The 25,373-nt window shown below is 46.6% G+C and overlaps 1 long non-coding RNA gene across 1 annotated transcript in view; it reads right to left on the minus strand.

Annotated features, from left to right (window-relative positions):
* Window positions 1–5,493, minus strand: part of LOC141197284 (uncharacterized) — a 49,842-nt gene extending 44,349 nt beyond the window's left edge. The window contains exon 1 of the long non-coding RNA XR_012269545.1: window positions 5,322–5,493. This is a non-coding gene — a long non-coding RNA (uncharacterized lncRNA). The remainder of the gene's footprint in view (window positions 1–5,321) is intronic.
* Between the last annotated feature and the right edge of the window lie 19,880 nt (window positions 5,494–25,373).

Here is a 25,373-nt window from a genome sequence, read left to right on the forward strand (position 1 = left end):
TGACACCAGCTCTTCCCTGACTGCTCCACACTGACTCGCACCATTATATACAGTGACGCCAGCTCTTTCCTGACTGCTCCACACTGACTCGCACCATTATATACACTGACACCAGCTCTTCCCTGACTGCTCCACACTGACTCGCACCATTATATACATTGACACCAGCTCTTCCCTGACTGCTCCACACTGACTCGCACCATTATATACACTGACACCAGCTCTTCCCTGACTGCTCCACACTGACTCGCACCATTATATACACTGACGCCAGCTCTTCCCTGACTGCTCCACACTGACTCGCACCATTATATACAGTGACACCAGCTCTTCCCTGACTGCTCCACACTGACTCGCACCATTATATACACTGACGCCAGCTCTTCCCTGACTGCTCCACACTGACTCGCACCATTATATACAGTGACACCAGCTCTTCCCTGACTGCTCCACACTGACTCGCACCATTATATACACTGACACCAGCTCTTCCCTGACTGCTCCACACTGACTCGCACCATGATATACAGTGACGCCAGCTCTTCCCTGACTGCTCCACACTGACTCGCACCATTATATACACTGACGCCAGCTCTTCCCTGACTGCTTCACACTGACTCGCACCATTATATACAGTGACGTCAGCTCTTCCCTGACTGATCCACACTGACTCGCACCATTATATACAGTGACGCCAGCTCTTCCCTGACTGCTCCACACTGACTCGCACCATTATATACAGTGACACCAGCTCTTCCCTGACTGCTCCACACTGACTCGCACCATTATATACAGTGACACCAGCTCTTCCCTGACTGCTCCACACTGACTCGCACCATTATATACACTGACACCAGCTCTTCTCTGACTGCTCCACACTGACTCGCACCATTATATACACTGACACCAGCTCTTCCCTGACTGCTCCACACTGACTCGCACCATTATATACACTGACACCAGCTCTTCCCTGACTGCTCCACACTGACTCGCACCATTATATACACTGACACCAGCTCTTCCCTGACTGCTCCACACTGACTCGCACCATTGTATACAGTGACGCCAGCTCTTCCCTGACTGCTCCACACTGACTCGCACCATTATATACAGTGACACCAGCTCTTCCCTGACTGCTCCACACTGACTCGCACCATTATATACACTGACACCAGCTCTTCCCTGACTGCTCCACACTGACTCGAACCATTATATACACTGACGCCAGCTCTTCCCTGACTGCTCCACACTGACTCGCACCATTATATACAGTGACACCAGCTCTTCCCTGACTGCTCCACACTGACTCGCACTATTATATACACTGACACCAGCTATTCCCTGACTGCTCCACACTGACTCGCACCATTATATACAGTGACACCAGCTCTTCCCTGACTGCTCCACACTGACTCGCACCATTATATACACTGACACCAACTCTTCCCTGACTGCTCCACACTGACTCGCACCATTATATACAGTGACGCCAGCTCTTCCCTGACTGCTCCACACTGACTCGCACCATTATATACAGTGACGCCAGCTCTTCCCTGACTGCTTCACACTGACTCGCTCCATTATATACAGTGACGCCAGCTCTTCCCTGACTGCTCCACACTGACTCGCACCATTATATACAGTGACGCCAGCTCTTCCCTGACTGCTCCACACTGACTCGCACCATTATATACACTGACGCCAGCTCTTCCCTGACTGCTCCACACTGACTCGCACCATTATATACAGTGACGCCAGCTCTTCCCTGACTGCTCCACACTGACTCGCACCATTATATACAGTGACACCAGCTCTTCCCTGACTGCTCCACACTGACTCGCACCATTATATACACTGACACAAGCTCTTCCCTGACTGCTCCACACTGACTCGCACCATTATATACACTGACACCAGCTCTTCCCTGACTGCTCCACACTGACTCGCACCATTATATACACTGACACCAGCTCTTCCCTGACTGCTCCACACTGACTCGCACCATTATATACACTGACACCAGCTCTTCCCTGACTGCTCCACACTGACTCGCACCATTATATACACTGACACCAGCTCTTCCCTGACTGCTCCACACTGACTCGCACCATTATATACACTGACACCAGCTCTTCCCTGACTGCTCCACACTGACTCGCACCATTATATACACTGACACCAGCTCTTCCCTGACTGCTCCACACTGACTCGCACCATTATATACAGTGACACCAGCTCTTCCCTGACTGCTCCACACTGACTCGCACCATTATATACAGTGACACCAGCTCTTCTCTGACTGCTCCACACTGACTCGCACCATTATATACACTGACACCAGCTCTTCCCTGACTGCTCCACACTGACTCGCACCATTATATACAGTGACACCAGCTCTTCCCTGACTGCTCCACACTGACTCGCACCATTATATGCAGTGACACCAGCTCTTCTCTGACTGCTCCACACTGACTCGCACCATTATATACAGTGACACCAGCTCTTCCCTGACTGCTCCACACTGACTCGCACCATTATATACAGTGACACCAGCTCTTCCCTGACTGCTCCACACTGACTCGCACCATTATATACACTGACGTCAGCTCTTCCCTGACTGCTCCACACTGACTCGCACCATTATATACAGTGACGCCAGCTCTTCCCTGACTGCTCCACACTGACTCGCACCATTATATACACTGACACCAGCTCTTCCCTGACTGCTCCACACTGACTCGCACCATTATATACACTGACGCCAGCTCTTCCCTGACTGCTCCACACTGACTCGCACCATTATATACACTGACACCAGCTCTTCCCTGACTGCTTCACACTGACTCGCACCATTATATACACTGACACCAACTCTTCCCTGACTGCTCCACACTGACTTGCACCATTATATACAGTGACACCAGCTCTTCCCTGACTGCTCCACACTGACTCGCACCATTATATACAGTGACACCAGCTCTTCCCTGACTGCTCCACACTGACTCGCACCATTATTTACAGTGACACCAGCTCTTCCCTGACTGCTCCACACTGACTCGCACCATTATATACAGTGACACCAGCTCTTCCCTAACTTCTCCACACTGACTCGCACCATTTTATACACTGACACCAACTCCTCCCTGACTGCTCCACACTGACTCGCACCATTATATACACTGACGCCAGCTCTTCCCTGACTGCTCCACACTGACTCGCACCATTATATACACTGACACCAGCTCTTCCCTGACTGCTCCACACTGACTCGCACCATTATATACCCTGACACCAGCTCTTCCCTGACTGCTCCACACTGACTCGCACCATTATATACACTGACACCAGCTCTTCCCTGACTGCTCCACACTGACTCGCACCATTATATACACTGACACCAGCTCTTCCCTGACTGCTCCACACTGACTCGCACCATTATATACAGTGACACCAGCTCTTCCCTGACTGCTCCACACTGACTCGCACCATTATATACAGTGACACCAGCTCTTCCCTGACTGCTCCACACTGACTCGCACCATTATATACACTGACGCCAGCTCTTCTCTGACTGCTCCATACTGACTCACACCATTATATACACTGACGCCAGCTCTTCCCTGACTGCTCCACACTGACTCGCACCATTATATACACTGACACCAGCTCTTCCCTGACTGCTCCACACTGACTCGCACCATTATATACAGTGACACCAGCTCTTCCCTGACTGCTCCACACTGACTCGCACCATTATATACAGTGACGCCAGCTCTTCCCTGACTGCTCCACACTGTCTCGCACCATTATATACAGTGACACCAGCTCTTCCCTGACTGCTCCACACTGACTCGCACCATTATATACAGTGACACCAGCTCTTCCCTGACTGCTCCACACTGACTCGCACCATTATATACACTGACGCCAGCTCTTCCCTGACTGCTCCACACTGACTCGCACCATTATGTACACTGACTCCAGCTCTTCTCTGACTGCTCCACACTGACTTGCACCATTATATACACTGACGCCAGCTCTTCCCTGACTGCTCCACACTGACTCGCACCATTATATATACTGACGCCAGCTCTTCCCTGACTGCTCCACACTGACTCGCACCATTATATACAGTGACACCAGCTCTTCCCTGACTGCTCCACACTGACTCGCACCATTATATACACTGACGCCAGCTCTTCCCTGACTGCTCCACACTGACTCGCACCATTATATACAGTGACACCAGCTCTTCCCTGACTGCTCCACACTGACTCGCACCATTATATACACTGACACCAGCTCTTCCCTGACTGCTCCACACTGACTCTCACCATTATATACACTGACACCAGCTCTTCCCTGACTGCTCCACACTGACTCTCACCATTATATACACTGACACCAGCTCTTCCCTGACTGCTCCACACTGACTCGCACCATTATATACACTGACACCAGCTCTTCCCTGACTGCTCCACACTGACTCGCACCATTATATACACTGACACCAGCTCTTCCCTGACTGCTCCACACTGACTCGCACCATTATATACACTGACACCAGCTCTTCCCTGACTTCTCCACACTGACTCGCACCATGATATACACTGACACCAGCTCTTCCCTGACTGCTCCACTCTGACTCGCACCATTATATACACTGACACCAGCTCTTCCCTGACTTCTCCACACTGACTCGCACCATTATATACACTGACACCAGCTCTTCCCTGACTGCTCCACACTGACTCGCACCATTATATACACTGACACCAGCTCTTCCCTGACTGCTCCACACTGACTCGCACCATTATATACAGTGACGCCAGCTCTTCCCTGACTGCTCCACACTGACTCGCACCATTATATACATTGACACCAGCTCTTCCCTGACTGCTCCACACTGACTCGCACCATTATATACAGTGACACCAGTTCTTCCCTGACTGCTCCACACTGACTCGCACCATTATATACACTGACACCAGCTCTTCCCTGACTGCTCCACACTGACTCGCACCATTATATACACTGACACCAGTTCTTCCCTGACTGCTCCACACTGACTCGCACCATTATATACAGTGACACCAGCTCTTCCCTGACTGCTTCACACTGACTCGCACCATTATATACAGTGACGCCAGCTCTTCCCTGACTGCTCCACACTGACTCGCACCATTATATACAGTGACACCAGCTCTTCCCTGACTGCTCCACACTGACTCGCACCATTATATACACTGACGCCAGCTCTTCTCTGACTGCTCCACACTGACTCGCACCATTATATACACTGACACTAGAGGGCGACTCACCAGGATTGCAGGAGCCGTGACAGCCAGGAGTTTGCATTTTATAGATCTAGTCGATGTTCTTCTCTGCTGATGTCAGAAAGCGGATGGCACAAGGATCTGTTCTGATGTGAACTTACTGGGGAAGTGCAGCTCATTTTATACCTATGTTATAGCACACGTTACATGTCATTATCCAGTCACAGTACAGGTCTACACCCCATGTTGATAACAAATTGATGCAAATGTTTTATTGCTGATTGGACTCTTCACAAAAACATGATGACTTATAAAGTGAAAGATGTGAAAATAATCGAGTGCAATAATGTAGCGATAAAATCTGTTTATAGTAACATAGTAATATAGTAACATAATAACATAGTAATATAGTAACATAATAACATAGTAACATAGTTTTTAAGGTTGAAGGAAGACTAAGTCCATCTAGTTCAACCCATAGCTTAACATGTGATCCAGAGGAAGGCAAAAAAAAAACATGTGGTAAACACTAAGCTCCACATTGGGGAAAAAAATTCCTTCCCGACTCCATACGACAATCAGACTAGTTGCCTGGATCAACGCCCTATCAAGGAATCTAGTATTTATAACCTGTAATATTATACTTTTCATGAAAGGCGTCCAGGTCCTTCTTAGATTTTAGTAGTGAATCCCTCATTACACATCATGCGGCAGAGAGCTCCATAGTCTCACTGCCCTTACAGTAAAGAATCCCTGTCTGTGATTATGATTAAACCTTCTTTCCTCCAGACGTAGAAGATGCCGCCTTGTCGTCGTCTCAGGCCTCAGAGTAAAAAGATCAGTAGAAAGGTCTTTGTACTGTCCCCTCATATACTTGTACATAGTAATAAGACCCCCCCTAAGCCTTCATTTTTCCACAGTAAATAACCCCAAGTGTAATAACCTGTCTTGGTATTGCAGACCCCCCAGTCCTCTAATAACCTTTGTTGGTATTGCAGACCCCCCAGTCCTCTAATAACCTGTCTTGGTATTGCAGACGCCCCAGTCCTCTAATAACCTGTCTTGGTATTGCAGACCCCCCAGTCCTCTAATAACCTGTCTTGGTATTGCAGACCCCCCAGTCCTCTAATAACCTGTCTTGGTATTGCAGACCCCCCAGTCCTCTAATACCCTGTCTTGGTATTGCAGACCCCCAGTCCTCTAATAACCTTGGTCGCTCTTCTCTGCACCCGCTCTAGTTCAGCTATGTCTTTCTTATACACCAGAGACCAGAACTGTACACAGTATTCTAAGTGTGGTCGCACTAATGACTTGTATAGAGGTAAAATTATCTTCTCTTCATGAGCATCTATGCCTCTTTTAATGCATCCCATTATTTTATTTGCCTTTGCAGCAGCAGCCTGACACTGGCCACCAAACGTGAGCTTGTAGTCCACCAATACACCGAGGTCTTTTTCAGTTACAGTTTTGCCCAGTGTTTTACAATCAAGCATATAATCTTGACTTCCATGCAGATTTCTCTATACCTCTCTGCTCCTATTTACTAACGGTACGTTCTTCAAGCTCCACCAGCTACCCCCCACTTTCATTTATGACATTGTTTACTTAACTTTTGACTATCCAGCATCTGGTTCAGCCTTAATCAGCTGATCAAGATGAGCACAGACCACTCCCCGCTGGTTCACGGCTGAATGCATTCTGTTACAAATATATTGTGGGCCAGAAGTCTGTGTCAGACTTTAGTCTGTGGCCATTACCTTAAGTGTGGCCATTAGCTGAAGTGTGAGAAATTTGAATTAATCCAGAATTGAACCTGAAGGGAACTGAAGGAAGTGGATACTTTGTCACAGTAAACAATGTTTGTCTTTGTTTTCACTCTCACCCCCTTAATCCTTCACTTCTTACAACCACACCTAATCCCTACACCTAGTAAGGAACTCTTCATCTCTCCCTCCATTCTCCCCACCCATCTCACCTCCTCCTCAGAGCTATTCCTCAACATACAATCCTTTGTCTCCAAACACAGACAGCCACCTCATGCCCTCTCCTGCTCCCACCTAATAACGCTTTCTCTGCTCCTCCTTACTGCCGGCGACATCTCACCACATCCCGGCCCTCCTCACCACATCCCTACGATCACTTCCACCTCCTACCCACGATCTATCCCAAACTCTCGTAACCCTTCTAACCTTATACCCATCCGCCCAGCCCCTGCTTCCCCAGTCCCCCTAACAGGAGCTCTATGGAACGCTCGCTCAGTCTGCAACAAACTTTCCTACATTCACGATCTCTTCATCACTAACAAGCTTTCCCTCCTCTGCATTACTGAAACCTGGCTCACCCTCTCCGACACGGCCTCTCCTGCTGCACTTTCGTATGGCGGATTCCACCTCTCCCATACCCCCCGCCCCACTGGCAAGCATGGTGGAGGAATAGGTTTCCTCCTCTCAGATAACTGCTCCTTCACGCATATCACACTACCCCCCTCAATTACTCTCCCCTCTTTTGAAGTGCACTGCGCGCGTATCTACTCCCCCTCTAACCTCCAACTGGCTGTCATCTACCGCCCCCCAGGATCAACCACCACTTTCTTTGACCACTTCACCACTTGGCTACTTCATTTCCTCTCCGTTGACATCCCCACTATCCTCATGGGCGACTTTAACATCCCCATTGACACTTCCCTCTCAGCTGCCTCTAAGCTTCTATCCCTCACTTCATCCTTCGGTCTTACTCAGTGGTCTTCCACACCCACCCACAAAGACGGCCACACACTTGACCTCGTCTTCACCCGCCTCTGTTCCCTATCTAACCTCCCTAACTCACCTCTCCCTCTTTCTGACCACAACCTACTCACATTCTCTTCTCTCTCCTCTTCAGGGCAACAATCCCCACTCCACAAACTTGCATACCCTCGCAGAAATCTCAAACACCTTGACCTACACTCACTCTCTGAATCCCTCCTCCCTCTTACAGACATTAGTTCCTTACATGATGCAGATGTTGCTGCCACTTTATACAACACCACAACCGCTGCAGCTTTCGATTCGGTCGCCCCCTTCACACATTCCAAGGTTCACACAATCAACAGACAACCCTGGCACACCAGCCTAACTAAAGAACTGCGACAGACCTCCAGGGTTGCTGAGTGTAGATGGAAAAGGTCCCACTCCAATGAGCACTTCATCAAATTCAAACAGTCCCTCACTACCTTCAAGTCCACACTCACTGCAGCAAAACAAACATACTTCGCATCTCTCATATCCTCCCTGTCTAACAACCCCAAACAACTATTCAACACCTTCAATTCTCTCCTCCGTCCCCCAGTGCCTCCTCCCTCTCCTCTTATTTCAGCCAACTTTGCCTGATTCTTCAAGCAGAAGATTGACACCATCAGACAAAGCTTTTGCCTAAAGCCCCCACAGCCCCTCCCCACACCTACTCAACCCTCTTCCTCCAAAACCACCTTCTCCACCATTTCTGAAGATCAACTTTCCTCTTTACTCTCCAAATCACACCTCACCACCTGTAAACTTGACCCAATCCCGTCCCACCTCATCCCAAACCTTACCACTATCTTCATCCCAACCCTAGCCCACCTCTTCAACCTGTCACTAACAACTGGTGTCTTCCCCTCATGCTTCAAACATGCCTCAATCACATCCATCCTCAAAAAGCCCTCCCTTGACCTATCCTCTGTGTCTAGCTATCGCCCCATATCACTTCTCCCCTATGCCTCAAAACTACTGGAATAACATGTCCTCTCTGAGCTGTCCTCCCACCTTTCCTCCTGCTCCCTCTTCGACCGCCTACAATCTGGTTTCCGACCGCACCATTCTACTGAAACTGCACTGACTAAAGTCACCAACGACCTACTAACCGCCAAATCTAAGCGACACTACTCTGTCCTCCTCCTCCTAGACCTGTCATCTGCCTTTGACACAGTGGACCATTCCCTCTTACTACAGACTCTCTCATCTCTCGGCATCACAGACTTGGCCCTATCCTGGATCTCCTCATACCTAACATACAGGACATTCAGTGTCTCCCACTCACACACCACCTCCTCATCTCGCCCCCTATCTGTCGGTGTTCCCCAAGGTTCAGTTCTAGGACCGCTGCTCTTCTCCATCTACACCTTCGGCCTGGGACAGCTCATAGAGTCCCACAGCTTTCATTATCACCTCTATGCTGATGACACACATAGACCTCTCTGGACCTGATATCACCTCCTTACTAACCAAAGTCCCACAATGTCTGTCTGCTATTTCATCCTTCTTCTCTGCCAGATTTCTAAAACTTAACATGGACAAAACAGAATTCATCATCTTTCCGCCATCTCATTCAACCCCCCCAACTGACCTATCTATCAATGTCAATGGCTGCCCACTCTCCCCAGTCCCCCAAGCTTGCTGCCTTGGGGTAATCCTGGACTCTGAACTCTCCTTCAAACCACATATCCAAGCCCTTTCCACTTCCTGCTGACTCCAACTCAAAAATATCTCTCGGATCCGCACATTCCTCAACCATGAATCTGCAAAAGCACTAGTGCACGCCCTCATCATCTCCCGCCTCGACTACTGCAACCTCCTGCTCTGTGGCCTCCCCTCTAACACTCTCGCACCCCTCCAATCTATCCTAAACTCTGCTGCCCGACTAATCCACCTGTCCCCCCGCTATTCCCCGGCCTCTCCTCTCTGTCAATCTCTCCACTGGCTCCCCATTGCTCAGAGACTCCAGTTCAAAATCCTAACCATGACATACAAAGCCATTCACAACCTGTCTCCTCCATATATCTCTGACCTAGTCTCCCTTTACATACCCGCACGCAACCTCTGATCCTCACAAGATCTCCTTCTCTACCCCCCTCTTATCTCCTCCTCCAACAACCGTATACAAGATTTCTCCCGTGCTTCTCCCCTACTCTGGACTCTCTACCCCAATGTATCAGACTCTGGCCTACTGTGGAAACCTTCAAAAGGAACCTGAAGACCCACCTCTTCCGACAAGCCTACAACCTGCAGTAACCACCGCTCCACCATACCGCTGCACGACCAGCTCTATCCTCACCTACTGTATCCTCACCCATCCCTTGCAGATTGTGAGCCCTCGTGGGCAGGGTCCTCGCTCCTCCTGTACCAGTCTCTGTCACATTGTGTTCAAGATTATTGTGATTGTTCTTGTATTATACCCCTTTTTCACATGTAAAGCGCCATGGAATGAATGGCGCTATAATAATAAATAATAATAATAAATAATAATAATACATTTTATTTCCTCTGCCCAAGTGCATTACCTTACATTTATCCCCATTAAAGCTCATTTGCCATTTATCAGCCCAAGCTTCTAGTTTACATAGATCCTCCTGTAATATAAAATTGTCCTCCTCTGTATTGATTACCCTGCAGAGTTTAGTGTCATCTGCAAATATTGAAATATTACTCTGTATGCCCCCTACAAGGTCATTAATAAATATGTTAAAAAGAAGGGGGCCCAATACTGACCCCTGTGGTGCCCCACTGTTAACTGAGACCCAGTCTGAGTGTTTTCCATTAATAACCACCCTTTGTTTCCTATCACTGAGCCAGTTCTTAACCCACATACATATATTTTCCCCTATCCCCATTGTTCTCATTTTATGTATCAACTTTTTGTGTGGAACCGTATCAAAAGCTTTTGAAAAGTCCATATACACAACATCCACTGCATTTCCTTGGTCCAGTTCAAAACTTGCCTCCTCATAAAAACTGATCAGATTAGTTTGACAGGAATGGTCCCTCGTAAACCCATGTTGATATTGGCTCATGAGGTTCTTCTCCTTCAGATACTCTAGTATAGCATCTCTTAGGAAACCCTCCAGGATTTTAACCACAGTAGAGGTTAAGCTTACCGGCCTAGAATTTCCAAGTTCAGTTTTTGTCCCCTTTTTGAATATTGGCACCACATTTGCTATACGCCAGTCCTGGGGTACAGACCCTGTTATGATGGAATCTTTAAAGATTAAAAATAATGGTCTATCGATGACGTTACTTAATTCCTGCAGTACTCGCGGGTGTATCCCATCCGGGCCCGGGGATTTGTCAACTTTAGTGTTTTTTAGACGCCGCTGAACTTCCTGCTGGGTTAAGCAAGTGACATTTAATGGAGAATTTTTGTTATCACTGATCAGGTTTTCTGTCATGCGATTTTCTTGTGTACATACGGTTGAAAAAAAATCATTTAGCATATTGGCTTTTTCCTCATCCTCATCCACCATTTCACCCAGACTATTTTTAAGGGGGCCAACACTATCATTTTTTAGTTTTTTACTATTTATGTAGTTAAAGAATATTTTTGGATTATTTTTACTTTCTCTGGCAATGATTCTCCCTGCCTCAATTTTTGCTGCCTTGATTTGGTTTTTACAGAATTTATGTAATTTTCTATATTTATTTAATGCCTCATCACTACCTACTTGCTTTAGTTCCCTAAATGCTTTCTTTTTGTCACTTATTGCGCCCCTTACAGCTCTATTTAGCCATAGTGGTTTCCTCCTATTTCTCGCATGTTTATTCCCATAGGATATACATTGTGCACAGATCCTATTTAGGATGCTAATAAATGTCTCCCATTTGCTTTGTGTAGCTTTATGTCTCAGGATATCGTCCCAGTTTATTGCACTGAGATCATCTCTCAACTGTTGGAGATTTGCCTTCCTGAAGTTTAGTGTCCTTGTAACCCCTCTACTACACATCTTAATAAAGGTTACATGAAAACGTATTATTTTGTGACCACTATTACCCATGTGACCCCCAACTCGTATATTTGATATGCGGTCTGGCCTATTGGTTAATATTAGGTCTAGCAGTGCCCCCCTTCTTGTTGGGTCCTGAACCAGTTGTGAAAGGTAATTGTCTCTCATAGATGTCAAAAACCTATTACCTTTGCTTGAACTACAGGTTTCTGTTCCCCAATGTATTTCAGGGTAGTTGAAGTCCCCCATAATAATGACTTCTCCTTGAGTCGCTGCTTCATCTATTTGCTTTATGAGGATATTCTCCGCTGCTTCCATTATTTTTGGAGACTTATAACAAACCCCTATCAGTAATTTATTTTTTTCCCCCTCCCCTTATCTCCACCCACAGGGACTCTACATTTCTATTAGATTCACATATATCCTCCCGCAAGATGGGTTTTAAGGATGATTTTACATATAAACACCCCCCCCCATCGCTTGTTTGTACGGTCATTTCTGAACAGACTATAGCCCTGTAAATTAACTGCCCAGTCATGGCTCTCGTCCAGCCACGTCTCAGATATCCCCACCATGTCATAATTATTTTCCAACAAAATTAATTCTAATTCCTCCATTTTCTTGGTGAGGCTTCTGGCATTAGTGTACATGCATTTTATGCATCTCTCTGTACCTCTATTCCTTCTTACTATATTGACTGTTCTAACCCCACTCCCAATTTTTTTATTTGTGCCCAGGTCACTATCTGCACTACCTTCCCCACCTATAAAATGAATACCCTCCCCCCCAATCCCTAGTTTAAACACTCCTCCAACCTTCTAGCCATTTTCTCTCCCAGCACAGCTGCACCCTCCCCATTGAGGTGCAGCCGGTCCCTAGCGTAGAGTCTGTAGCCAACTGAGAAGTTGGCCCAGTTCTCCAGGAACCCAAATCCCTCCTTCCTACACCAGTTCTTGAGCCACTTATTTACCTCCCTAATCTCCCGTTGCCTCTCTGGCGTGGCACGTGGCACCAGTAGTATTTCAGAGAATACCACCTTGGAGGTCCTTGCTTTCAGCTTGCAGCCTAATTCCCTGAAATCATCTTTAAGGACCTTAAACCTACCTCTAACTTTGTCATTTGTGCCAATGTGCACCATGACCGCTGGGTCTTCACCAGCCCCTCCCAATAATCCGTCAACCCGATCAGCGATGTGCCGGACTCGAGTGCCAGGTACGCAGCACACTGTTCAACGATCCCTGTCTTTGTGACAGATTGCCCTATCTGTTCCCCTAATATTTGAGTCCCCCACTACCAGCACCTGCCTGGCCTGCCCTGCTCTCCTATTTCCTTCCTTACTGGAGCTGATACTCCTCCGGCTTTCAGGGGACATGCCTTGCTGCAGCAGTGCTACCCCTGCACAGGTTTGTCACTTGCCTGGTTGTTCTTTATTTTCCTGCTCTGACTCGGCTCATGCACAGCTTTTCTTTAACTTCTTGCACTGGCTAATCAGATGCACAGTTCTTCTTTACTTTTCTGCACTGGGATGGCACATGCACAGCTACAGTGTTTTTTCATTTTCCTGCACTAGTTCAGAACATGCACAGTTATTCTTCACTTTCCTGCACTGGATTGGCACATGCACTTTTACAGTATTTTTCATTTTCCTGCACTGGTTCAGCACATGCACAGTTATTCTTCACTTTCCTGAACTGGATTCGCACATGCACTTTTACAGCATTCTTCATTTTCCTGCACTGGTTCAGCACATGCACAGTTATTCTTCACTTTCTTGCACTGGATTGGCACGTGCACTTTTACAGTATTTTTCATTTTCCTGCACTGGTTCAGCACATGCACAGTTATTCTTCACTTTCCTGCACTGGATTGGCACATGCACTTTTACAGTATTCTTCATTTTCCTGCACTGGTTCAGCACATGCACAGTTATTCTTCACTTCCCTGCACTGGATTGGCACATGCACTTTTACTGTATTTTTCATTTTCCTGCACTGGTTCAGCACATGCACAGTTATTCTTCACTTTCCTGCACTGGATTGGCACATGCACTTTTACAGTATTCTTCATTTTCCTGCACTGGTTCAGCACATGCACAATTATTCTTCACTTTCCTGCACTGCATTGGCACATGTACTTTTACAGTATTCTTCATTTTCCTGCACTGGTTCCGCACATGCACAGTTACTCTTCACTTTCCGGCACTGGATTGGCACATGCACTTTTACAGTATTCTTCATTTTCCTGCACTGGTTCCGCGCATGCAAAGTTATTCTTCACTTTCCTGCACTGGATTGGCAAGTGCACTTTTAGAGTATTTTTCATTTTCCTGCACTGGTTCAGCACATGCACAGTTATTCTTTACTTTCCTGCACTGGATTCGCACATGCACTTTTACAGTATTTTTCATTTTCCTGCACTGGTTCAGCACATGCACAGTTATTCTTCACTTTCTTGCACTGGATTGGCACGTGCACTTTTACAGTATTTTTCATTTTCCTGCACTGGTTCAGCACATGCACAGTTATTCTTCACTTTCCTGCACTGGATTGGCACATGCACTTTTACAGTATTCTTCATTTTCCTGCACTGGTTCAGCACATGCACAGTTATTCTTCACTTTCCTGCACTGGATTGGCACATGCACTTTTACAGTATTTTTCATTTTCCTGCACTGGTTCAGCACATGCACAGTTATTCTTCACTTTCCTGCACTGGATTGGCACATGCACTTTTACAGTATTCTTCATTTTCCTGCACTGGTTCAGCACATGCACAATTATTCTTCACTTTCCTGCACTGCATTGGCACATGCACTTTTACAGTATTCTTCATTTTCCTGCACAGGTTCCGCACATGCACAGTTATTCTTCACTTTCCTGCACTGGATTGGCACATGCACTTTTACAGTATTCTTCATTTTCCTGCACTGGTTCCACGCATGCAAAGTTATTCTTCACTTTCCTGCACTGCATTGGCAAGTGCAATTTTAGAGTATTCTTCATTTTCCTGCACTGGTTCAGCACATGCACAGTTATTCTTCACTTTCTTGCACTGGATTGGCACATGCACTTTTACAGTATTTTTCATTTTCCTGCACTGATTCAGCAAATTCACAGCTATTCTTCACTTTCCTGCACTGGATTGGCGCATGCACTTTTACAGTATCCTTCATTTTCCTGCACTGGTTCAGCACATGCACAATTATTCTTCACTTTCCTGCACTGGATTGGCACATGCACTTTTACAGTATTTTTCATTTTCCTGCACTGGTTCAGCACACGCACAGTTATTCTTCACTTTCCTGAACTGGATTGGCACATGCACTTTTACAGTATTCTTCATTTTCCTACACTGGTTCAGCACATGCACAGTTATTCTTCACTTTCCTGCATTGGATTGGCACATGCACTTTTACAGTATTTTTCATTTTCCTGCACTGGTTCAGCACATGCACAGTTATTCTTCACTTTCCTGCACTGGATTTGCACATGCACTTTTACAGTATTCTTCATTTTCCTGCACTGGTTCAGCACATGTACAATTATTCTTCACTTTCCTGCACTGCATTGGCACATGCACTTTTACAGTATTCTTCATTTTCCTGCACTGTTTCCGCACATGCAGAGTTATTCTTCACTTTCCTGCACTGGATGGACACATGCACTTTTACAGTATTCTTCATTTTCCTGCACTGGTTCCGCACATGCACAGTTATTCTTCACTTTCCTGCACTGGATTGGCACATGCACTTTTACAGTATTCTGCATTTTACTGCAGTAGTTCAGCACATGTACAGTTATTCTTCACTTTCCTGAACTGCATTGGCACATGCACTTTTACAGTATTCTTCATTTTCTTGCACTGGTTCAGCACATGCACAGTTATTCTTCACTTTCCTGCACTGGATTGGCACATGCAATTTTACAGTATTCTTCATTTTTTTGCACTGGTTCAGCACATGTACAATTATTCTTCACTTTCCTGCACTGGATTGGCATATGCACTTTTACAGTATTTTTCATTTTCCTGCACTGGTTCAGCACATGCACAGTTATTCTTCACTTTCCTGCACTGGATTGGCACATGCACTTTTACAGTATTCTTCATTTTCCTGCACTGGTTCAGCACATGCACAATTATTCTTCACTTTCCTGCACTGCATTGGCACATGCACTTTTACAGTATTCTTCATTTTCCTGCACTGGTTCCGCGCATGCAAAGTTATTCTTCACTTTCCTGCACTGGATTGGCAAGTGCACTTTTAGAGTATTCTTCATTTTCCTGCACTGGTTCAGCACATGCACAGTTATTCTTCACTTTCTTGCACTGGATTGGCACATACACTTTTACAGTATTCTTCATTTTCCTGCACTGGTTCCACGCATGCACAGTTATTCTTCACTTTCCTGCACTGGATTGGCACATGCACTTTTACAGTATTCTTCATTTTCCTGCACTGGTTCAGCACATGCACAGTTATTCTTCACTTTCCTGCACTGGATTGGCACATGCAATTTTACAGTATTTTTCATTTTCCTGCACTGGTTCAGCACATGCACAGTTATTCTTCACTTTCCTGCACTGGATTGGCACATGCACTTTTACAGTATTCTTCATTTTCCTGCACTGGTTCAGCACATGCACAGTTATTCTTCACTTTCCTGCACTGGATTGGCACATGCACTTTTACAGTATTCTTCATTTTCTTGCACTGGTTCAGCACATGCACAGTTATTCTTCACTTTCCTGCACTGGATTGGCACATGCAATTTTACAGTATTCTTAATTTTTTTGCACTGGTTCAGCACATGTACAATTATTCTTCACTTTCCTGCACTGGATTGGCATATGCACTTTTACAGTATTTTTCATTTTCCTGCACTGGTTCAGCACATGCACAGTTATTCTTCACTTTCCTGCACTGGATTGGCACATGCACTTTTACAGTTTTCTTCATTTTCCTGAACTGGTTCAGCACATGCACAATTATTCTTCACTTTCCTGCACTGCATTGGCACATGCACTTTTACAGTATTCTTCATTTTCCTGCACTGGTTCCGCGCATGCAAAGTTATTCTTCACTTTCCTGCACTGGATTGGCAAGTGCACTTTTAGAGTATTCTTCATTTTCCTGCACTGGTTCAGCACATGCACAGTTATTCTTCACTTTCTTGCACTGGATTGGCACATGCACTTTTACAGTATTTTTCATTTTCCTGCACTGATTCAGCACATGCACAGTTATTCTTCACTTTCCTGCACTGGATTGGCACATGCACTTTTACAGTATTCTTCATTTTCCTGCACTGGTTCAGCACATGCACAGTTATTCTTCACTTTCCTGCACTGGATTGGCACATGCACTTTTACAGTATTTTTCATTTTCCTGCACTGGTTCAGCACATTCACAGTTATTCTTCACTTTCCTGCACTGGATTGGCACATGCACTTTTACAGTATTCTTCATTTTCCTGCACTGGTTCAGCACATGCACAATTATTCTTCACTTTCCTGCACTGCATTGGCGCATGCACTTTTACAGTATTCTTCATTTTCCTGCACTGGTTCCGCACATGCACAGTTATTCTTCACTTTCCTGCACTGGATTGGCACATGCACTTTTACAGTATTTTTCATTTTCCTGCACTGGTTCAGCACATGCACAGTTATTCTTCACTTTCCTGCACTGGATTGGCACATGCACTTTTACAGTATTCTTCATTTTCCTACACTGGTTCAGCACATGCACAGTTATTCTTCACTTTCCTGCATTGGATTGGCACATGCACTTTTACGGTATTTTTCATTTTCCTGCACTGGTTCAGCACATGCACAGTTATTCTTCACTTTCCTGCACTGGATTGGCACATGCACTTTTACAGTATTCTTCATTTTCCTGCACTGTTTCCGCACATGCAGAGTTATTCTTCACTTTCCTGCACTGGATGGACACATGCACTTTTACAGTATTCTTCATTTTCCTGCACTGGTTCCACACATGCACAGTTATTCTTCACTTTCCTGCACTGGATTGGAACATGCACTTTTACAGTATTCTGCATTTTCCTGCAGCAGTTTAGCACATGTACAGTTATTCTTCACTTTCCTGAACTGCATTGGCACATGCACTTTTACAGTATTCTTCATTTTCTTGCACTGGTTCAGCACATGCACAGTTATTCTTCACTTTCCTGCACTGGATTGGCACATGCAATTTTACAGTATTCTTAATTTTTTTGCACTGGTTCCGCACATGTAGATGTTCTTTCCAATCTTACAATTCTAATGCACATGTGCAGTTGTCTTTCACTTTCCTCCACTAGTTCAGCACATGCACATTGTTTTTTCATTGTCCTGTACTGGTTTTGCACATGAACAGTATAGGCACAGTAAAGCAACTGGGTAGCGTGGGGGGCTGTATAGCGAGGGGCAACATGGGGGGAATGTGCGAGGGCACAGTATTGATAGGACAATATGCAGAGGTGGAGAATGTGAGGAGGGGGCACAGTATAGACACTGGCTAGAGTGGGTGGCAGTATAGAAGATGCAGCATGTGAGGGGTCAGTTTGCAGAGGAGGTGATTGTGAAGACAAGGTGCAGTGAGATAAGTAGAGGACAGTGTAGACGCCATGTACCATAAGAGTGACAGTGTGGAAGGGAAATTTTTCAGTGTAACATCATAGGACAGATATTTTTATTCAGGAATATCATAATAACGCTGCTATTTTTAAGGGCACCGTATCGGGATGTGCAGCATAAGACCAGAGAAATCTGCAGAGATGAGCTGTGGATGTGAAAAATTATCATGGTGTCTGGACAAGATGAAGAACAAAATAAAAAGAATAACTCCAACCAGAGAAGACTAGTGATGAGCGAGCATGCTCGCCACCAATCGGCACTCTCCCGAGCATCTCACTGCTCGACATGCTCGGCGCTCGCTGAGTATTTCCGGGGTTGCTCGGCGGGAGCTCGGGTTCCCTCCCTGCATGCTTGGTGCTCTTTACAGAGCCAATGAACATGCGGGGATTGCATGCCATTCACTGTAATGCCACAGCTATGTTGGTTGTGGCATTACAGTGATTGGCTGGCCGCATAGCGTCATCAGGTCTATATAAGACCTGGCGCAGCCATGCTTGTCACAGTCACTCCGCAATGAGACAGTGTAGGGAGAGCTGCTGCTGCTGAGCTAGGGAGATATTTGCTTATTTCTAGTTAGTGTAGGTGTACCAGACTATATTAAAGACACATATCCACCTCAACAAATAGTCCTTCTGAGGACTAATCCATCTGCAGAGATATCAGGCAGGCAGTGTATATAGGCAGGCAGGCAGGGTATATAGCAGACTGCAGTGCACATAGCACAAGAGGCTCCATTCCAGTTCTGTCTGCTGCTGCTGTTAGATATTTCTAGAAATAGGCCCATGTCTCAGGGGCCAGGAATAATTTTTTTTGGATCTTAATCCTCATGATTTGCTTAAAAAGCAATCCAGAGAACACCGTTTTTCTGCGCCATTTGCTTGTTGGCACTGCAGAATACAGCCAGGTCCTTTCCATATTACAGCGCTAGAAATCCAGCTATGTAAAACTGTGTTTTCACCGTCACACGGATCACATATAAGTTCGCTCCAAATTCAGTCATTTGTAGTGAGCGTGGAAGATATTGTCCTCCATTTAAAATGGGCAAGGCACGTTGCAAGGGACAGGGAACTGGACATGATGGTGATGGTGCATGCAGAGGCCGAGGCCGTGGGCAAGCTGAAATTGTGCCATAACAAACACCCACATCTTCTCACTCGACCTTCCTGTCCCAATTAATAGGGGATCGCGGAACACCACTATTGAACCCAGAGCAGTGTGAAAAGATTATTGGTTGGATAGCATATAATGCTTCCAGTCACTTAGCCATCACCACCACCACCCTGTCTTCCACACAGTCAAGTCTCAGTAGCTGTGAGTCTGGACCGCATATTCCTCACCCTGAACCTCCTTCCTCCCACCATACCGAGTGCCCAGAGACAACTGATCCCACACTTGGACACTCCGAAGAGCTGTTCACTTTCCCCTTTATAGATTCGGGCCTCTCGCCCTGTCCACTTGAAGCGGGGCAAGAGGAAATCGCATGTAACAATGCCCAAATATTTGAGCAGCCACGGTCACACAAAGACTACGTTAGGAAAGTATCACAACAGGTGGACGATGATAAGAAATAATTGCCAGAAAGTCAGGAGGAGGACCAGAGTGCGGAAATGGAAGACGAGGTGGTGGATGATATAGTAACTGACCCAACCTGACAGGAGAACACGCAGAGCGAGGAGAGTAGCACACAGGGGGAGGGAGGCAGAGCACCCCAACAGGCAGGAAGAAGCATTGTGGTGGCCGCAGAAAGAAAGCAGGCAACCGTTCCCCGTAACACCAACACGAAGGAAGTTGCCAGTACAACTGTTAGGTCTTCCCGAGTCTGGTTGTTTTTTAAAGACTCTGCCGTTAACCCCATAAAGGCCATTTGTACCACCTGCTAGGCCAGCGTCAGTAGCGGTGGCAAAACGACCAGCCTGACCACCACCAGCATGATCAGGCACATGGCATCAAAGCAACCGATTTCGTGGGCCGAACTAGTGCTTGTGGGCAGGGACGGTACATCTCGCGGACGGCACACTGAGTTAACAAAGCGGAAGACGGGATCCAGTCGGACCTTGGGACGGAACACATCCTCCCGATGCCAAGGATTGTGGGCCCTAGGTAAATCAGAGTTGCCCCCACAGTCTACAGCTCCTGCAACTCATCCTCCTCATCCTCCTCCTCCTCTTCAGCCTCCATCTCCTAAATGACCACATCAGTCACAAGCTGGAAGCACTGCAGCACTGCCTGGGCCAAGCGGCAACAGGCTGTGCTGAAGCTAATATGCTTAGGTGACAAACCGCACAATGCTGAAGAGTTGTGGACAGCTCTGAAAGAGCAGGCAGATCTGTATCTCACACCGCTGAACCTACAGCCAGGCATGGTCGCGTGTGACAATGGCTGGAACCTGGTGGCGGCTCTGACGCGAGGCGAGCTCACACACGTACCATGCCTGGCCTATGTACTTAACCTTGTGGTTAAGCAGTTTCTCAAATCCTACCCGGAGCTGCCGGATCTGTTTGTTAAAGTACGCCGCCTGTGTGCCCATTTTAGAAACAAGGCCGTCGGTATTCAGTTCAGACTCCACACATAAGACCACAGGAGTGGACATGGATGTCAGACATATGTACCATCCTCCAAAACTTTGAGGACTCCACCAAGAGGGTGAGCGGCGATGACCCCATAATTAGCGTCACCATCCCGCTTCTCTGTCTTCTGAAACGCTCTCTGCTCACAATCAAAGAGGATGCATTGCAGGCAGAGCACGATGAGATGGAGCAAGGAACCATACAGGGTGATTACACACAGCCCAGCCTCATCTCATCCCAACGTGGATTGGGTGACAAGGAGGAAGAGGAGGGGGAGGAGAAGGAAGAACAGGAGCTAGTTTCATGTGCTATAGTCGGTACTACCTGAACAACTGTCATACCGTCTGTTCAGTGTGGATGGCCAGAGGACAGGGAGGAGGAGGAGAGCATAGTCAGTCATCCTCTTGGTGAGGACACGGAAGTCTTGCCTGTTAGCAGTCTGGCACGCATGGCTGAGTATATGTTACGCTGCCTTTTTCATGACCCTTGCATTCTCAAAATTTTGGGTGACAGTCATTACTGGTTGGTGACACTTCTAGACTCACGCTGCAAGGAGTACTTTATATCTCTTATTCCTGTTTCGGACAGTACCAGAAGGCCCTTGTTGCAGAACTATTAAAATAATTCCCATCTGAAAATGTTGGCGGCAGAGGTCACAGTTTGTTGGACAACCAAGGAGTAAAGGCGAGAGAGACACAAATGCAATCCAGCAGAGGCAGGGGAACACTGTCAAAGTTCTGGGACAGTCTTCTCAGACCCTCCCATCGCACAGGCCCTGAGGTGCTGAGGTGAGAAGATGCTGAGAGAGTACTGCTGACACCGGAGGTCGCGTGACCTGTCACATGACTAAATGACATCATGGCAGGTCCTTTCACACCACCGAGACCCATACAACAGACCGGATGTAATGGAGAAAACACTGGGGGCCATCGGAAGGTAAATATAATCTTTATTTTTATTTTTTACCATTCTTATTCTTTTTTTTTAACTATTACTTGGTCAACCTATATAAATCCATGCCGGTTGCATGGATTTATATAGTGTGACCAAGTTGTCAAGCACTTTTCCAAGTGATGCTAAAATCGCTTGGAAAAGCGCTTGATAACCCGCATGCAGAAATGCATGCAAAAACACTTGACAAACGCTTCTACCTGGCGGGAAAAACGCATGTAAAATCCTCATGCATTTTTCCTGCCAGGGAGAAGCGGAAAAAATATGCAGCATTTCTGCATCGTGGGCACATAGCCTAAGAATAGTAAGGGCCGTCTGATTGCCCTATAAAAATAGGCTTTATGACTTTCAGAGTCCCTCCATCGTCAATGAAACATGTGTCTGATGATGTGTCACATACCACATTACCAGATAAGGTTATAAAATGTTAAAATTACATTTTCCAGTGAATGCATTTGTCTTAAGAACGTAAAGAAAAACAATACCAATAGGATCTTTCTTTAGTATAAAAAACAGCGTCGCCAATTTAACCTCAATGTAATCACATTGTTCAGCTCCTGCACCTCCCTCCTCTATCTCCGAAATGACCATATCAGTCACAAGCTGAAAGCACTGCAGCACTGCCTTGGCCAAGCGGCAACAGGCTGTGCTGAAGATAACATGCTTAATGCTTAGGTGTGAAACCGCCCAGCGCTGCAGAGTTGTTGAAAGCTGTAACACAGCAGCCTGATCTGTGAACATACAGCCAGGCATGGTCGTATGTGACAATGGGTGAAACCTGGTGACGGAGAAATGACAGCCGGAGTAGATACGGTTTCCCTCTATGCCAGTCCTTTCACCGAGCTAAAGACTATGGCTGTGGTGAAATACAACTCCCACTGAGAAGCTGTTTCAGATTGAAAAACATTGTGCCCACCAGAAGATTTGATTCTGAGGGCTAACCTTTCTCCCCCACTCAAGAGCCCCATAGCAGCTGCAAAGTTAGTGCTATCATGAACTCTCCCGATGTAGAAGCCAGGGCACACCAGAGGATTCTCTGGTGGGACCGTCCAACCCTGCCAAGAAGCAGTCCTGGCTAAGAAAAGTGTGTGGGAAGGTTCCCGGACGCTCTATGGCTGCCTTTTTACTGAGGAAGAAACACACGCAAACATGGGAAGAACATACAAAGTGCTTGCAGATGTCGTCCTTGCTGGTATTTGAACCCAGGATCCCAGTGCTGCAAGTCTTCAGTGCTAACCACTGATCCAATGTGCTGCCGTTCACCCTCTGATATCTAACAGGCTGGAGAAACTTGCACCTACTGCCACTTTATCTTAAGCTCCTTTGTGAGAAACTAATGTATTTGGGCAGCCACTCAGTCTACCAAATAAAATTCCTGAGAAGGAAATTGGGGATGGTTTCGCTACTGATACTGCGGGCAGTGCTAATACCATGGCGTTGTACCATAGTTTACTGGAAATATTCCAGGCTGGTAGGAGGCAAGCAAATTTCCACAGAAAAGTACCAGCAGTAATGTTCAGGGACCCACGCTTGTAGAAGGCGGAGACAACACCGGGAGAAATAGTGATGGCTAGGGACCGAGTACGGACACGAGGCATGAGGTTGTGAAAAGCTTCTGCCTCCACGAGCCTAAAAGGCCACATTTCAAGTGAAAGCAGCTTTAGAGGACTTCCTGGAAGAAATGACAGCTGGGTATATATGGTTTCCCAAGTCCTTTCACCAAGCTAAAGAATATGGCTGTGGTGAAATACAACTCAGCAAAAAAAGCTGTGGACTGGCTCCGCACCGTCCCTGGCCACATTCACCTGTCCACGTGTTTGTGGTTAGGCGGTCCTTCCCAGTAAGTGCACTGGGGAGAGCACGGGTACTGTTGTGGGACCCGTGCATGTGAAAGCCGGAGGCGATACCGGGAAAAATAGTGGTGGCTGGGGACCGAGTATGGACACCCGGCCGCCGCCGGCATGAGGTTGTGAAAAGCTTCCGCCTCCACGAGCCTAAAAGGCCACATTTCAAGTGAAAGCAGCTTTAGAGGACTTCCTGGGAGAAATGACACCCAGAGCAGATATGGTTTCCCTCTATGCCAGTCCTTTCACTGAGCTAAATACAACTCTCAGCAAAAAAAGCTGTGGACTGGCTCCGTACCATCCCTGGCCACATTCACCTGTCCACGTGTTTGAGGTTAGGCGGTCCTTCCCAGTAAGTGTACTGGGGAGGGCACGGGTAATATTGTGGGACCTATGCTTGTTGAAGGTGGAGATGATACCGGGAGAAATAGTGATGGCTGGGAACCGAGTATGGATACCCGGTCACCGCCACCATAAGGTTGTGGACAGCTTCCGCCTCCACGAGCCTAAAAGGCCACATTTCAAGTGCAGGCAGCTGTCAAAAATTTGGCAGTATAGTATTGCAGGCTGTGGGTGGGTGGCTGGCTGCATACTTGCGCTTGCATTCCAAGGAATGGGGTAGGGACAACTGAAAGCTACACTGGGACAAGGACAAGGATGGTAATTGTTGCAAGTCTGCAATGACAGGTGCATGGCGGGAGGCATCATCACATGCGCCTAGGACCACTTATGATGGGCATACTTTTAGGCAGTGACCTGGGAGTCAGAAATGCTTCCAGAGGTCTTCCCCATGCTGTTCCCATGTCTTTTCAGCACTGTAAGCCTGTGTCTGATGATGTGTCACACACTACATGGCCTGATAAGTTGGTGAAATGTTAAAATGACATTTCCTGGTGAATGCATTTGTCTTGGTTGAAAGCAATGCAAAAGTGCAAAAACACATCAAAAACGCTACGTGTCAACATAGCCTAAGGTGTGGAGGAGTACTTTTGCTTTTGGTTATTTATTTTGCCTTATATACAAGTCATTACCCTGGAAAGGATGTTCCTTAACATATTTCCCAGGAAAATCCATTTTAATTTTGTATTTGTATGTTTTATTGTGAGTCCATGAAAGTGGCATAATACTCTGACAACGTTGTTGACAGCAGTGACCTGGGGGTCAGAAATGCTTCCAGGGGTCTTCCCCATACTGTTCCCATGTCATTTGAGCACTGTTCCCGTCGATTTGGGCAATTTTTAGGCCCTCTGCTGACCACCGGGGGAAGCCACCTGAAAAATACTCGAGTTTCCCATAGACTTACATTGGGCTCGTTGCTCGGGTTGAGCACCCGAGTATTCCAATTTGCTCGACCCGAGCAATG

This window comes from Phyllobates terribilis, unplaced genomic scaffold (genome assembly GCF_046119375.1).
Source record: "Phyllobates terribilis strain yellow unplaced genomic scaffold, ASM4611937v1 Scaffold_82__1_contigs__length_6685932, whole genome shotgun sequence".
Taxonomy (NCBI): domain Eukaryota; kingdom Metazoa; phylum Chordata; class Amphibia; order Anura; family Dendrobatidae; genus Phyllobates; species Phyllobates terribilis.